At 45.1% G+C, this 15,889-nt stretch overlaps 1 long non-coding RNA gene across 2 annotated transcripts in view; it reads right to left on the reverse strand.

Moving 5' to 3' along the window:
* Positions 1-15,889, reverse strand: part of LOC126418973 (uncharacterized) — a 224,869-nt gene that overhangs the window by 112,698 nt on the left and 96,282 nt on the right. Inside the window, exon 3 of one of the 2 annotated variants that reach the window (XR_007575921.1) lies at positions 14,305-14,353. The exons of the other annotated variant lie outside the window; for it this stretch is intronic. This is a non-coding gene — a long non-coding RNA (uncharacterized LOC126418973). The remainder of the gene's footprint in view (positions 1-14,304; positions 14,354-15,889) is intronic. 2 annotated transcript variants of the gene reach the window in all.

Consider the following 15,889-nt stretch of genomic DNA (forward strand, 5'->3'; position numbering starts at 1 on the left):
GCGCCTGCGAGAGTGGAAGGTGTCATGAAGACTAAGGGTGGGCCAACACCACATTGAATTCCAGCATTACCGATGGAGGGCGCCACGAACTTTTAAGTCATTTTTAGCCAGGTGTCCGGATACTTTTGATTACAGAGAGTAGATCCAGAGGGAAACCATTGGCGAAATCTAGACTGGTTTTATTTGTCCTGTCACACTGCAGAGCGATTACTTCAAGCTGCAGATCAGCGCGTATTGGGTACTAGAAGCTTTCCATTTTCCCATTTAGCTGCGCTACGAATCCCGATTTAATTCCGAACATGACTAGCCCTCCGTCTGTACACTTATAAAATAATCAATTACACAACACGGATACATTTTCTATACTCTCTTTAACACTGCAGAGAATGTCACATCCAGCTGTATGCATATGATCTCTCCACTTCTACAGAGCGCCAAAGAATGTACGACGTTGTCTTTAAAAGGATTTCGCAAGATGGCTCGGACCATCTTCTACCATGCGAAACTGTTCCATCTGAAGTGGACATAGAGGGTGAGAATTATTGAAATATATGAAAAAAAACGTAAATTAGTTATAAACTAAGGCGTGCACACACTTTATTCAACATGTAAACATCACTACAGATAGAATGAAATTTTCACTCTAGAGCGGAGTGTGCGCTGATATGAAACTTCCTCGCGGATTAAAACTGTGTGCCGGACCGAGGAAGGAATATCGCAACGATTATTCCGTGACTGGACACTGCACACCCGTTGAGAGTCAGTCCCCAAATGCGCCAGTTTTGCTAATTGACGAACCCATTCAAGATAAAGTGGGCTTCGCCGATAAACCAAACTATACAGCGCATGCTAATTTCCATCATGCCCCGCGACCAACTGTGTAGTTTCAACCTACACCAAACCGTTCAGAAGTTATAAAGATTTTATTTTATGTAGTTCAATAATTTTCACCCTGTAAATGATCTGCTGCAAGGACCAAGTACTGTTTTAACAAATCACCATTCGTAAAAGGGCGCAAGGACTTTGCTAAAAGTAGTGCATTTTTGTACTCGTCCGAAAGTCACAGTCTTGATTTTTTTTTCTTCATCTTCCTCCTCATCAGATTTCTTCCTTTTTAGTTTTAAACCCCTTCGAACTTGCTAAGGTCCTCTACACTTTTCGTTTCCCAATTTCTCGCCGTCGTGGTAAGACATGAAGTGCCATTCTAAACTGAACTTCCTGAAAATATTCGGAGTCTTACGATACACTACACGTTTTGTGAACCAAGCTTTTTGTGTAATATGATAAGATTGTTCCGTCCGTGGACTGAAATTCGAAGTCACTGTCGGCGTTAAGGGATGGCTTCTCGCTACTGCTGGACCGCTAGCGAAACTGACCCTCACCTGTATCACAGTAGGCGTCTCTGCGGTGTTGTCGCGACCACGACACAGTCCCCGCCCCCACCAACAGCTCAGCTCGCGAGCGACAGCCTGGGCAGGCGCGAGTGCTCACGCTCAGAGCCAGCGGGTTGTTAAGCCTTGCTGTAGGGGAAGCCAAGTATGCAGGGGATGAAATACGTAGAATGCAGTATTAGTAGAACACTTGTTCGGCTGGTCCTACTCGCGCATTCTACCCTCCTCGTAGTGTCGCCTAAATTGAGTGTTTCGACTGCTAGTGATACGAGGCCGTTTGGATCCAGCACGGCGTTCCGTATTACCATCCTGAACCGACCGATTCCATATCCTGCTAACAGTCATTGGATCTGGACCAACGCTAGTAGCAATGTCGCGATACGATAAACCGCAATCGCGATAGGCTACAATCCGACCTTTTATCAAAGTCGGAAACGTGATGGTACGCATTTCTCCTCCTTACACGAGGCATCACAACAACGTTTCACCAGGCATCGCCGGTCAACTACTGTTTGTGTATGAGAAATCGGTTGGAAACTTTCCTTATGTCAGCACGTTGGAGGGCCCGCACCGGCGCCAACCTCGTGTGAATGCTCTGTAAAGCTAATGATTTGCATATCACAGCATCTTCTTCCTGTCGACCGAGCGAGGTGGCGCAGTGGTTAGACACTGGACTCGCATTCGGGAGGACGACGGTTCAATCCCGCGTCCGGCCATCCTGATTTAGGTTTTCCGTGATTTCCCTAAATCGCTCCAGGCAAATGCCGGGATGGTTCCTTTGAAAGGGCACGGCCGACTTCCTTCCCCGTCCTTCCCTAATCCGATGAGACCGATGACCTCGCTGTCTGGTTTCCTTCCCCGAAACAACCAACCAACCATCTTCCTGTCGATTAAATTTCGCGTCTGTAGCACGTCATCTTCGTGGTGTAGCAATTTTAATGGCCAGCAGTGTATATGTGAAACGCTTCGGAAAGGCGGGCGCTACAGAATGAACATATTTTTGAAAAACCTTTTTTTTCGTATTCTTTTTTTAATGTTTGACGTCCGATCTCAAACACTCGAATGCGAGGGGAGAGGGGCGGGGCACTATGAAGTTTTGCCCAGGTTCTGAAGTATCATAGTTCCTGGGCTGCTTCGTAGAAGGCAGATTCCCCCTGATAGATCATAAAAACGCAACGCGCGATACCCGCACGTGTTGCCAGTGCCCCGCGTGAAAAACACTCCCATGAAATGCACCTGAGAGCGTTCGCGCAGCGAGAACGCAGAAGTCTTCGGGCAAGCAACGTGCGTAAAGGTGTCTTGTAACCAGCCCCATTCAACACGTAGTGTTCTACAATGACGGCGTGAATTATGTCACTGACGTGCGTGAAAAACAAACGCGTATGGCTTAGCTGGCTCCATCGCCCACCTGATGCTCAAGTTCCCATGAAAAGCAATCGCACCTTCTCAGCTTGTACATCTACGTGGGCTTCTAAATCTAAAAACAAATTTTTCAATACCACTTCTGGTCTGTCACGTAATAACTGTGCTATCAATTTTGCGAACACTGCGTGAGAATACCGTGTTACGCAGATAATTGAATATCACGCAGAGGCCTTTCTAACGATCTTGGAAATCTTAAAATTGAGACGGGTATAGTCCATGTGACGCGACACGACACTACAGCGCGGCACGCACGTACCCCACGGGTCGCGCGGGTGCAGCGCATATTGCGACGCGTACACCATACTTCGCACGCGCCGACTGGCGACGCTCTGCGCTGACGTAATCGAAGCGTGCGCAACCTGTGACCTTTCTCAAACGATTTTACAGAAACTATTCACAGAAAATATTTTATTTTTGCCTTACTTGTACCGTTGTATGTCAGCTTCGTGGCGAAGAACCCATCATATCGCTAATGACCATTCTTATTGCGATGTACACATTTTAGTGAGACACTATGCAAAACTCAAGAAGTTTGCAACGAAAATCAGCGGTCACTATGATTTTGCGTTTGGTGCGTATTACGCCATATGTTGCTGCGTACGAAATTTCGCTAAGATGTTGAATTTTTGTTTAGACTTGGAAGGAGGTCTCTATCTGCCTCCGATCTCGAGAAAATGGATACCATGTAGCGCGCTCACTTCCGATCCCACGCCCGCGAGAATGAAATACTCGCAACACCTCTCGTATCTCCTAAACCGCTCGAGACGTCGAAACGAAAGTTTGGCGAATGATAGCACACAAGGAGGAGAGTGTTTTGCCAATTATTAAGCACACGGAACTTTATCTTTGGCGATATATCACTACTTATACTTCTTTTTTTATTTATTTCACTTTATTTATTTCACTTTAGCATCTTGTGCACTTATCTTTTGAGTTGCAGAACTTTGCCACTGGCATATTTTGTTCTTCAGACGTCCTGGTTCTTGAAATTTGTATAACATTTGCAGAGAGAAATCGTGAGGGCTTGACAAGATTATGACACCTTTCACCATGCAACCGCAGAGCTGCTCTAAGAGTTTGGCGAAATGTGCCGTTAATGAAAATTACATCCATGTTCTTGACCGTCGTATGAATTGTGAGCGTCTGAACAGATTCACGAGTATGTTGTCTAATTTCTAAAACATAAAACTGACCGGCATTAAGCTCACCAGTAAACATAGGAGCCGTAGCTGAGTTGAGCGTCGGCTTGCATTTGGTACACTACAATAGGGAGGGGTACTGGTTTGTGGCGCTCTTATCTTGCTACTGCTTGAAGACGTCTGCTATAGACATTGGTAACAGGCAAGCTGGTCGTTTAGAGAAATTTTGCAATCTTATATACTTCAAATATGTCGTTTTTGAATTTTTTATTCAGGAAAGTCATTGTTTTCAAATATTTCTAGAGAAATGACATGTTTTGAAATTCGTAAATAGTGTCCAAAATTTTATTCTTAAAAGTCTGTCAGTGGTTACTTAACACTTTTTACTTCCAAACTTGAGTCCAGTTAACATCAGTCATCGTTGACTTACCACTGTTTACTTTCTGGGCGAGTTAAAAGAAATGTTACTGCGAAAGCTCTCAGAAATACAAATACAAAAGTTCCGAACTGTTTCAGTTTATGATACTAAGATTCGCATTGCAATTTTTGAAATAATGAAGTATAACAGCCTCAAAAATTAGCGTATGATTCAACATATTACACTGCGACGTAAATTGACGTAAAGAACGGTAGCGGACAAGACTTAACGGTGTTTACTGCTTAAAGAATTATTCACATTTACCTAAATAGCAACAACCTTTTTTGAAACGCACTTGCGTTCAGGAACACATTCATGATCTTTACCTGAATTTTATTTATCCACATCATCCTCAGATTTGTACAAATAGCTCCTGAAAAGTATTTGTATGGCACGGACACCGCACACGTTATTAGTATCAGCCGCCACATTTCTATCTTACCACTGTCTGCATGCACACCTGATAAACATGCCATTAGTGACAACCTGAAATTAGAGGTGGGCCTACTGTTTCTCTCTTTATCCAGAAACTATCAACTAATACGAGTAAAGTACACCATGTACGAAGTTTTTCAATGCGAGCTAACATCCCAAAGGTGTTCGAGCTCACATACGGTTACTCTTCGTCGAGATGTATTTGGCAATACGTGTAACGACATTCCTCTCAACAGCGAGAGGTTCGCCTTCCGTAATGTACGCACATGCCTTAACAATGCGCTGACGCATGTGGTCAGGCGTTGTCGGTGGATCACGATAGCAAATATCCTTCAAATTTCCCCACAGAAAGAAATCCGGGGACGTCAGATTCGGTGAACGTGCGGGCCCTGGCATGGTGCTTCGACGACCAATCCACCTGTCATGAAAAATGCAGTTCATTACCGCTTCAACCGCACGCGAGCTATGTGCCGGACATCCATCATGTTGGAAGTATATCGCCATTTTGTCAAACAGTGAAACATCTTGTAGTAACATCGGCAGAACATTACGTAGGAAATCAGCATACATTGCACCACTTAGATTGCCATCGATAAAATGGGGGCTAATTATCCGCCCTCCCATAATGCCGCACCATGCATTAACCCGCCAAGGTCGCTGATGTTCCACTTGTCGCAGCCATCGTGGGTTTTCCGTTGCCCAATAGTGCATATTATGCCGGTTTAAGTTACCGCTGTAGGTGAATGACGCTTCGTCGCTAAATAGGACGCGTGCAAATCTGTCATCGTCCCGAATTTGTCTTGTGCCCAGTGGCAGAACTGTACACGTCGTTCAAAGTCGTCGCCATGCAATTGCCGGCCGGTGTGGTCGTGCGGTTCTAAGCGCTTCAGTTTGGAACCCCGTGACCGCTACGGTCGCAGGTTCGAATCCTGCCTCGGGCATGGATGTGTGTGATGTCCTTAGGTTAGTTAGGTTTAAGTAGTTCTAAGTTCTAAGGGACTGATGACCTCAGATGTTAAGTCCCATAGTGCTCAGAGCCATTTGAACCATTTTTTTGCCATGCAATTCCTGGTGCATAGAAATATGGTACGGGTGCAATCGATGTTGATGTAGCATTCTCAACACCGACGTTTTTGAGATTGCCGATTCTCGCGCAATTTGTCTGCTACTGATGTACGGATTAGCCTCGACAGCGGCTAAAACACCTACTTGGGCATCATCATTTGTTGGAGGTCGCTTTTGACGTTTCACATGTGGTTGAACACTTCCTGTTTCCTTAAATAACGTAACTATCCGGCGAACGGTCCGGACACTTGGATGATGTCGTCCAGGATACCGAGCAGCATACATAGCACACGCCCGTTGGGCATTTTGATCACAATAGCCATACATCAACACGATATCGACCTTTTCAGCAATTGTTAAACGGTCCATTTTAACACGGGTGATGTATTACGAAGCAAATACCGTCCGCACTGGCGGGATGTTAGGTGATACCACGTACTTCTACGTTTGTGACTATTACAGCGCCATCTACCACAAAACGAAAAAAGTGGTCCAACTAAAATATTCATATTTCTTTAAGTACTACACGAGTATGTAATAAAAAATGGGGGTTCCTATTTAAAAAAATCGCAGTTGATATCTGTTTGATCGATGGCAGCGCCACCTAGCGGGCCAACCATAGTCATCTGGTTTCCCCCTTCAAGCTAGACTAGTTTCGTTCTTTGTACTTTTTCGTTTGACGCTTATTTCGTGAGATATTAGGCCCGGTCACGATCAATGGACCACCCATATATTAGTTCGACGATATATATATATATATATATATATATATATATCGTCGAACTTTTTCCAGACATTAGACCTCCTGTAAGGGAGCACATTTGCAGTTGTATACACTGCATTACTTCATTTTTGCCTTCATCCTCCGCAGCCTGACAAAACACAGCTTCCTTACAGGCCATATGATCCCAACGATCAGTCATTTCGCCTTGTCAGTGCCACATTATAACGACAAGATAGTGCGCACCAGTTGCGTACTAACAAGTAAACCTACTGAAGGGATATACCTGCTGTTTTGATGGGCTTGTAATATGTTTCAGTCAGCAAAATACTGGACACATTTTTATACGTGGCGTCGTAAGCTGACAGACGGCCGGAAGAGCGGTGTGCTGACGACATGCCCCTGCATATCAGCATCCAGTGACGCCCTGGGGACTGAGGATGATACGGCGACCGTCGGTACCTTTCGGCCTTCAAGGCCTGTTTTGACGGAGTTGAGCTTTTAATAAACGTTCAAATGGCTTGTAATGTACGTTACAACGGTGCACACAGATTTTTCAAAAAAGTAAGTTTCTCGTGAAATCCCCTCCTCCACTATTTTCTTTTTCATTTCGACGTTAGACTAGTAGTAAAACGTATACCATCGGTAATACCAAATTCAAATATGTAATTATGTTGAAGTAGTATTGTAATTGTTCGATGTGCTTAGTGCGCAAGATTAAAGTGCATTCACTGTTTTTTGGCGTTAACAATTCTGTGCTACCTCATGCTGCAGATTTATAACAACGTTACAACACTGAAAAAATTACAAATACAACAATTACATCTGGAAATGTTACAACTTGAAAACAAAAAGAAATGCACCAACTGTAAAAGCGAAACAAAAATACAACAGAAGATGTCTTATATTTCATAAAATTAAAAGAAATATAGCTACCGTCACTTTTTTCTGTTTTCCGTCTTTCTTTAGTTGCTTCAAATTCGTGGAAATATGTTCCGTCTATGCAACTAATTGAAGACAGTTTGCCGGCCGGAGTGGCCGACCGGTTCTAGGCGCTTCAGTCTGGAACCGCGCGACCGCTACGGTCGCAGGTTCGAATCCTGCATCGGGCATGGAAGTGTGTGATGTCCTTAGGTTAGTTAGGTTTAAGTAGTTCAATGTTCTAGGGGACTGATGACCTCCGACGTTAAGTCGCATAGTGCTCAGAGCCATTTGAACCATTTGACGCCGGAGTGGCCGTGCGGTTCTAGGCGCTACAGTCTGGAACCGCGGTCGCAGGTTCGAATCCTGCCTCGGACATGGATGTGTGTGGTGTCCTTAGGTTAGTTAGGTTTAAGTAGTTCTAAGTTCTAGGGAACTGATGACCTCAGAAGTTAAGTCCCATAGTGCTCAGAGCCAACCATTTGAACTACAACATATTCAAAGCCTATCAAAATCGAAGTGTATGGCTTGAGTAGGTCACGACTTGCCTTACACCCGTGCACAGTTCAGTGAGAGACAAGTGATAACCACGGAACTAAAGTGGGCGGGAAGGAAGGAAGCCAGTGTTAACATTGAGGCTACAGCGGCGCCTCGATTTCTAAGGAGTGCAGCCCTCAACATCAGCCCGTCGCTGACGCCTGTGGCAGCACAGTTCGCGGCGCGGTCTTCCCTTTGTCCGCCTCCCGATGAATCAATGCGCCGCGTGGGCGAGCCGAGCGCCAGGTGCGGACTATTTGTACGCGGCTGGCGGGCGGCCGGCTGATCGGGAACACGGCGCCCGTTGTCAGCGCGCGGCCCTCATTTAGCAGGCACGCCGCGGCTATTTTGCTCGCGGCCCGCCGCGGCTGACTCACTCGGCGCGGACGCGGCCCTCGGCCGACGGAAGCCGGCTGCCGCCTGTGCTGTCCGAGCCGCGGCGCCTCTGCCCGCTATCCTGCGCCTGTTTCCCGTCACCTCGCTCTCCACGCATTTATAACATCAAAGAGCGCCGGCCGCGCCACAACATCGGATCTCGCCGTTGGCCGAATCTTGTTGTCGAGGGCGGCGATAGCGCAGTACATCCCCGGTTCTTGTTTTGGCACGGCTCCAGAGGGGGCAGCTTGCCATCGAATTCCTGATGTGTCGGGTGCCGAGCGTCTCTCATTGTTCAACTCTGTAAGATCTCAGTGGGTGCTGTAAGACGGCAAGAACTATGCCCCTTACATGAAGTCATTAAAGATCACCTAACTCACGTTGAGCGAACAGTAGGGCTGAGCAAAAATGACTGACAAGGCACAATGCATCTTGTAGAGGGTATAGTATGGACGTATTGGAATAATTAATGTCAGGTGATGGTCTTAAACTAATTCACGCAACATTAAAACTTTGTGGAAATGCGTCGATTTACTGGAGGCTAGTTTATCCCAGGGAAGTATTGAGAGTTGACGGTGGCCGGCTAGGGAGCGACGAAGGGAAGCGACAACAGGCAGCTTAGGGCGGCTCGAGCTCTGAGAAAGCGGTAATGGGGCGCGGCCTCCAGCTGCCTTAAGATGACTGACAGTGAGTGGGTGGTTGACCCCATGCTGGTGCACCGGGAAGCAGACGGAGAACTTGCACGTCTGTTGATAAATGTCTGTCGTCCCGTTTTCAGTGAAACATGCGAGAAAGCCACGCAAAGCTACGGTGGAGCGGTCAACAGAGGCCAAAATATGCGTGTTCGTGACTATAGTAACTTCACGCTGAATTCACAGTCCGCAGAGTCTGAAGTAAATAAGGTGAAGAGCGACAGAATGAAATACGCCGGCCTCCGATGGGAATATAGGACCCAGGAATCTGAAGTACTCTCCTGGGAGTCTGAATTCCAGAAAAATTGGTGTTTTGTGCCGACGCTAACCTTGATGGGTGGCCTGGTAGGAGCTAAATAGCAGAATTTGAGAGGGAGGGAAATTTTGTGGGAATTTGTTCACTTCCCAGAGCAGGCATGTGTCGGCACTGGGAAGCGACGCATAATCAATGCGACGTGCGCTGCAATTGGCGTAAGTGATTATGCTGGAGGGGAAATCGAGGCGAAGAGTGGACTGGCAGAAGTCTCCATAGAAGTCTTCCGTTCCCAGCTTGCCTAGAGTGCGGACGTGGCGTTCTTTACTCAGCTTGCCTGAGAAAGAGTGTGCGTCTCTGCAGTTTAGGACTTAGCAAATGGAACGATTGAGCTTGGACATAGGAAGTTTTGGTTCAGCTATGTACTGAGCAAGATAGCTAGGAGTGAACAGACGAGCGCAGCCTTGCAGCACCACGAGGCCGGCCGACGTCCACACAACGACGCCGCTCCACCACGCTGTATTCGGTGATATTGCGCCCGCTCCGGCCACTGATTAATTTGTTGGATCACGTCGGCAAAGTTTCCACGAGGGTTTCATGGGCCGTGTATTGTAGAATTCTTCTCGCACTTCGCATTACGCTTGGGTCAGTCGATAGGAATTACTTTTGATTTATCGCGCTTTACTCCACGCAAACGCAATTTATTACCACTGGCTGTTAGGAGAGTCAAGTAATGTGATGACTGAAGGTCCTGAGTTAAAATAAATCTGTGCTAATCGACTGCATCTGTTTTCAATCAAGTAGCTGAAATCCCAAGTCACTTTCTTAATTAATTTTATGATCAACATTTTCATCTGGTGTTCAATAGCTGAATATAACATCAATTTGCACCCCTTTTTAATTAAAAGTGATCAATTCTGAATCAATTAATGTCAATACTGCCACCGCAGTTCAATCAGGAATCACAGGGCTTTATTACTTGCTTTACGTTATCCGATATTGCGGCATTTTGGACTCTCTGTTGATCTGTTAGTCGATTAGCTGGGGTGAACACACGCCAAAACCAGATAAGTGACGGGTGGGGTGTTAGAGTGTAGTCCCTCACAACTTGCTCAAATTGTGAACGACGTGCCAAAATTGCAAGATGCAACGTTCAGGTTTTGGCAAGGTTTGGAGAGGATACCTCAAATTTAGGATGTCTTCCCCCATTGTACTGTCTGCGACAAATTGAGGTTTACACCAACTTTTTACAAGCTAAAGATGATGAGTCAAATGTGGTTTATCAAACATTCTTCTGTTTACAACATGCTAGCGGAAGTTGTTTCTCATCACTCCTAAAATTGTATCATCTACATCTAACGTCCAACAGCCGACACTGATCTTTTGGCAATGCCCGAGTGGAGGTAGTTTACTGCCAATCTCTACCTCTTGTAAACAGCATACTGTTGCGTCAGGATACCTATAGTGTACCGTTACTGTCTTATTTGTTTCTTAGTGTGGCAGTTTCCGTACAAAGCCAGGGAGTGTTGGAATTAACTGAAACAAAGAAATGAAGAAGCTTCGTTCGCGTGTTGGAGTAAAAGGCAGAGCGTGAAGTTAAAAGACTTATATATTGTGAAAATGCGGTTCTATTTTGGGAAATCCTTCTCCTTTCGATGTCGGAACATGTTTCAGAGAAGTTTCTCCATCTTTAGCAAGTTCTTCAGTTCTTTGTCAGATAACATATGTAGAAATTTTTGCATCATAATACATAACAGTTTACGTTATCTAACTTTTTAAAAGTATGAACACAAAAATATTAATCGTAAATACCTTAGTATCACATACTGATGTTTAAATGGCTGACATTTGTAGTACAGCTATTGCTTTTTTCCAGTTTGTCATCTGCAACTAGTAATGAATAAACTTAGAAATAAAGGACTTTCATCATGCAGGCTGAAGAGAGAGACAGCTCTGTGATATAATGAAACAGGAGAAGAAGAAAAATAAAGGCTTAAATTTTTTTAGAAGAGAACAACATAGTAAAGCAAATCAGTGACCCAACACAAAGATACAAAAAATTACACAAACACCTCTAAAAACATCCTGCACATATTGACAAAACAGAAACAAAACAGAACAAAAGAACCTCAAGGCACTCGCACCAGACAGCCTACAAAAAAATCCACAAGCAAGATGTACCAATACAGCCCACCCTAAATTTCAGAGGTGCACTTGCATATCACCTAACCAGAAAAAGTAGCACATACATACAGAAACATTATATATACACAAACAACAGAAGCATACACAACAGTGAAGAGCTTATACATAAGATGAAAAATATCGGCATATCCACAACAGCCACACTCACATCATTCAACATCACATCCATAGACACCAATATCCCCACTGTAGAAACCAACAACATAATCAGAGAACAATAACAACAACAAAATGACATTTCCACGCCCCCAAATAAGAGAAGTAACAAACATTCTAAAATTAATCACAGAGCAAAAGTATTTCTCATTCAACAACTAGTTCTACTCACAACAGAATGAACTCCCATGGGATCACTAAACAGTGGACTCCAACCCAACATTTTCTTAAATCGCACTGACAACAAAATATTCCGAGCCGTAGTAAACCTACAGAATACAGAAAATACAATGAAAATGGTTCAAAGGGCTCTGAGCACTATGGGACTTAACTGAGGTCATCAGTCCCCTAGACTTAGAACTACTTAAACCTAACTATCCTAAGGACATCACACACATCCATTCCCGAGGCAGGATTCGAACCTGCGACCGTAGGGGTCACGTGGTTCCAGACTGAAGCATCTAGAACCGCTCGGCCGCATCGGCCGGTGAATAAAACACTGACATCGCTATGTAGATGACATCATATTCTTTCTGGATGAAACAGCTCACCATGTACAACAGCTCCACAACGACATAAACACAATCCACCCACATAAAAATTTATTAAATAAGCAGAAAAACACAAAACACTAAACTTCTTAGACTTCACAACACAGAGATACAACAACCAACATCATTTTTTCACGTTCTGAAAAGAGTGCAACCATACATTGAATCCAAAGCAACCAATTATCCTCAAGGAAACTGGGTCCCAACACATGCTACACAGCTTGAATAAAACTCCAAGTTGAAGACAACTACAAAAATGACCTACAAATATCCGAACTAATAGCTGTTGCAAATGGCTGAAAACAAGCATGACAGACAAACTAAATTACAAAATTAAAACAAAAATGAAAGACACACCCAACACACAGCAATAAATGGATCAACACACAAGCACAGGAACATACAACATAAACAAAGAACACAAACACACACAAAACATGTGGACAGGAAACATCTACAACAACAAACCAATGTCACACAGTTACCTACAACAACAAGGCAGTTCACAGGATTGGAAAAATGGCAAAAAAACAAGAACTGAAAACAGTCTATGGAAAAGTCAGGGCTATACAAAAAAAAACTAAGGACAAACAACACTGAAACAAGCATAACATCTGGAATCTGTCCACTCACATGTCCACGCTGCAACTGAATTTATATTGGAAAGATAAGTAGAAAATTCAACATCAGATACTCTGAACAGACGAGGGCACTTAAAAGTAACAGAAGTCATTCTACATTTGCTGACCATCTCACTGACATGGAACACAGATCAACAGAAATCAACACAGACTTAAAAATTCTTAAATGTTGCAACAGCCCTCCTCTGAAACTTGTATAAAAAAGTTACAATATAACAAAAAGCTATTGAAAGAGAAAGAAATGACGAATGAATAAAAAGCACTACGCAATGAAATCTTGTTCTCAGCTCTAAAAGAACTATTAGAAGATCAAGACGCGCACACGCACACAAAGACAGTTCTCCCAGAACCCCAAATTCCAATGCCACTGCAAAATTTGGAATGCCCGCCCAGAACACACAACAAGATGGGGGAACAAGTAAACATTAGACAAACAGTGAAATAGTGTGTGTGAGGAGGCACTGTTCTGCATGCTGTAGAAGCATGAAAATCTACCAAAAGTAACAACACCCTGTTTACATAAATAAACCCCCCCCCCCCGACTCACCAGTCTACAAAGACCATTCATAATCTCCACAGTTCCAACACAATTTCGAAAATAAGTACTGTAACCTACAGAAAGAACCGTTAAAGATTAAAACAGCGAATGTTTATTGATAGCAGAACATAATACAATGACAGTAGCGCGAGAAGTTGGTGATTCTGCACTCCGTGGTCTGAAGTACACAGTACGCGATGCTGTTAAATGTGTTCATATCCCTCTGCATTTTGCCCTTTCTTCCGTGCAGTTAGGAGATCACACCAACTGTTAAAAACATCCCCGTACCTTAATACCACCTCATCCATTATTCACTGTTGGCAGATAATATTCTCCAGGCTTTCGCCAAACCCAAACCCTTCCATCGGACTGCCACAGGCTGTAACGTGACATCGGATTGCCTGCCACAGGGTATAGCGTGATTCGCCACTCCAAATCACTTGTCCACTGTCGCGTCTCCACTCTCGCGTCTCTCTTGATGCCTCCTCAAGTGTCGCTTGACTAGATAGAGATGGGGCCCCTCCACGCCAGCACCAACGTGGTGAGCAGACCAAAAGTTCTACTGTCACCTCCGTCAACATGTTAGTTATCTAATAAGTGGATCACAGGATGCTGGGCTGTGATGTTATCCGTGCGTCTGGGTAAGACCACGCATAAATAGTGGACGAAACGCGAATGAGGGTAGCAATTTGAAGAGCAGAGGGAAAAAAGTGCCAAGGCTCGTGCCGTGGGAAAAAAACCTCTGCGACAGTGGGGTGGGTAATAAGAGCTGTAGCGGCTTACTAGCTGCGATAGTTCATGCAAGGTTGGATTTGTTAGTATGGGTATCATGCATCATTACCGTGGCAGGCGATGGCGATGTATCCCAGTTTGCTGCAGCCGCTGCATTCCTGGAACAACCAAGATCGTTACGTAGTAGTGGGAGATCGGCCATAGATCATCTCACTGTGTGGGGGGGTGTGTGGAGCTTGTCTGCATACAGTGTACGGTACGGCTTCCCTGCGTGGTGCCAGTTATTCGGCAGTGTGTTCCAGCTGGATATCCAGCAATGGTGTCTGATTAACAGGGGCTCACCTATACCGTTGTGTTTGCGTGTGCTTGTTCACAGATGTTAGGTCCTTACAAGTACGTCTTTTGGTCTTTTATGTTTCCATCTATGGTTGTGGCCGTAGTTCCCCAGATTCAGTTTGTGGATTACCTCCATGAGAGTCTCAAGTCGGTATTCCCGGTGAAGGTCCGCGATGCGTGTGTATCGTGGAGCATTGCTTATGATTTTGAGTACTTTGTTTTGTATGAGCTGCAGACGGCGCAGGCGTGTGGTCGCAGGGTATCCCCAGACAGGAGCTGCGTACGTCATCAGGGGTCGAATAAGTGTCATGAACATGGATCTCGACACCCTTCTGTTCAGTGTGCTACGCCTGTTGAGCATAGGGCAGAGCTGTTTGAGCCTCGCGCTTGCTCGGTTGGTGATTTGTTGTATGTGGTCCCCCCCCCCCCCCCCCCCCCCAGAGTAATTTCCGGTCCAGCCAGACACCGAGGTATTTGACTTTCCCACGGAAACGTATTGGGCGTGCATGTAGAGTTATTGGTCTGCAGTGTCGGTGTTCGCGCAGTAGCTTCGGTCTTCTAGTGAACAGAGCGGCCAATTGTCGACGTTTACTCTAACGCGCCATTTCTCCAACCAAGGCTCAGCCACTCTGAGTGCTGCAGATTGTGTGGCTTATGAGGGGCTGCTCGCCATTTTACCCCATTATTTATACCCATAATCAATGTACCAGCTGGACTGCTGGTAGCACTTTGGAGCTCACGAGTGATTTCTTCAGCTGACTTCAAGTGATTTTTTACAACCAGCCTCTGCAATGCTGGAGACGGCCCCAGTCCGTCAGTACGCGTGACGCGCCTGACTTTGTTTTAGCTATGGTTGTGGTTGCACCAACAGCTGCCTCGGGCAGCAGTAGAAGGATTGAAGTGCCTCTGATGGATGTGTAACTCAGCTGACATCCAACGACTAGTCCGTGTTCGAAGTCGCTGAGCTCTCCTTGTCCGGCCCGTACAGCTGTTACTGCTGCTCTACTCACAGCACAAGAGCCGCCACCACCTTTCGTAATGGCGGGTCCGCCTCTCGTAATATCTGGTGGTCAATTACGCGTTACATTTGGGTACCTGGATTCTTTTGATCAGACACTGTACACATTTGTGACTCGTAAGAGTCCAGCGATACATTTCGGTGCACGGTTTAAGACAATTCGTGCGTGCTGTTACGAGTATTCCTACAGATATGCCGCGTCACGCTGACTGTGCTTTGTTTGGGAGCAGTGGACTATATCGTAAGAATTGGCTGTGAAACTATTCTGATGTTTGTTGGAATCTCACCGTGAATGGATCACTGCGAGATTTAGAAACGAATTAAGTGATTATCACAGAGA

The sequence above is a fragment of the Schistocerca serialis genome, chromosome 9 (assembly GCF_023864345.2).
Source record: "Schistocerca serialis cubense isolate TAMUIC-IGC-003099 chromosome 9, iqSchSeri2.2, whole genome shotgun sequence".
Taxonomy (NCBI): domain Eukaryota; kingdom Metazoa; phylum Arthropoda; class Insecta; order Orthoptera; family Acrididae; genus Schistocerca; species Schistocerca serialis.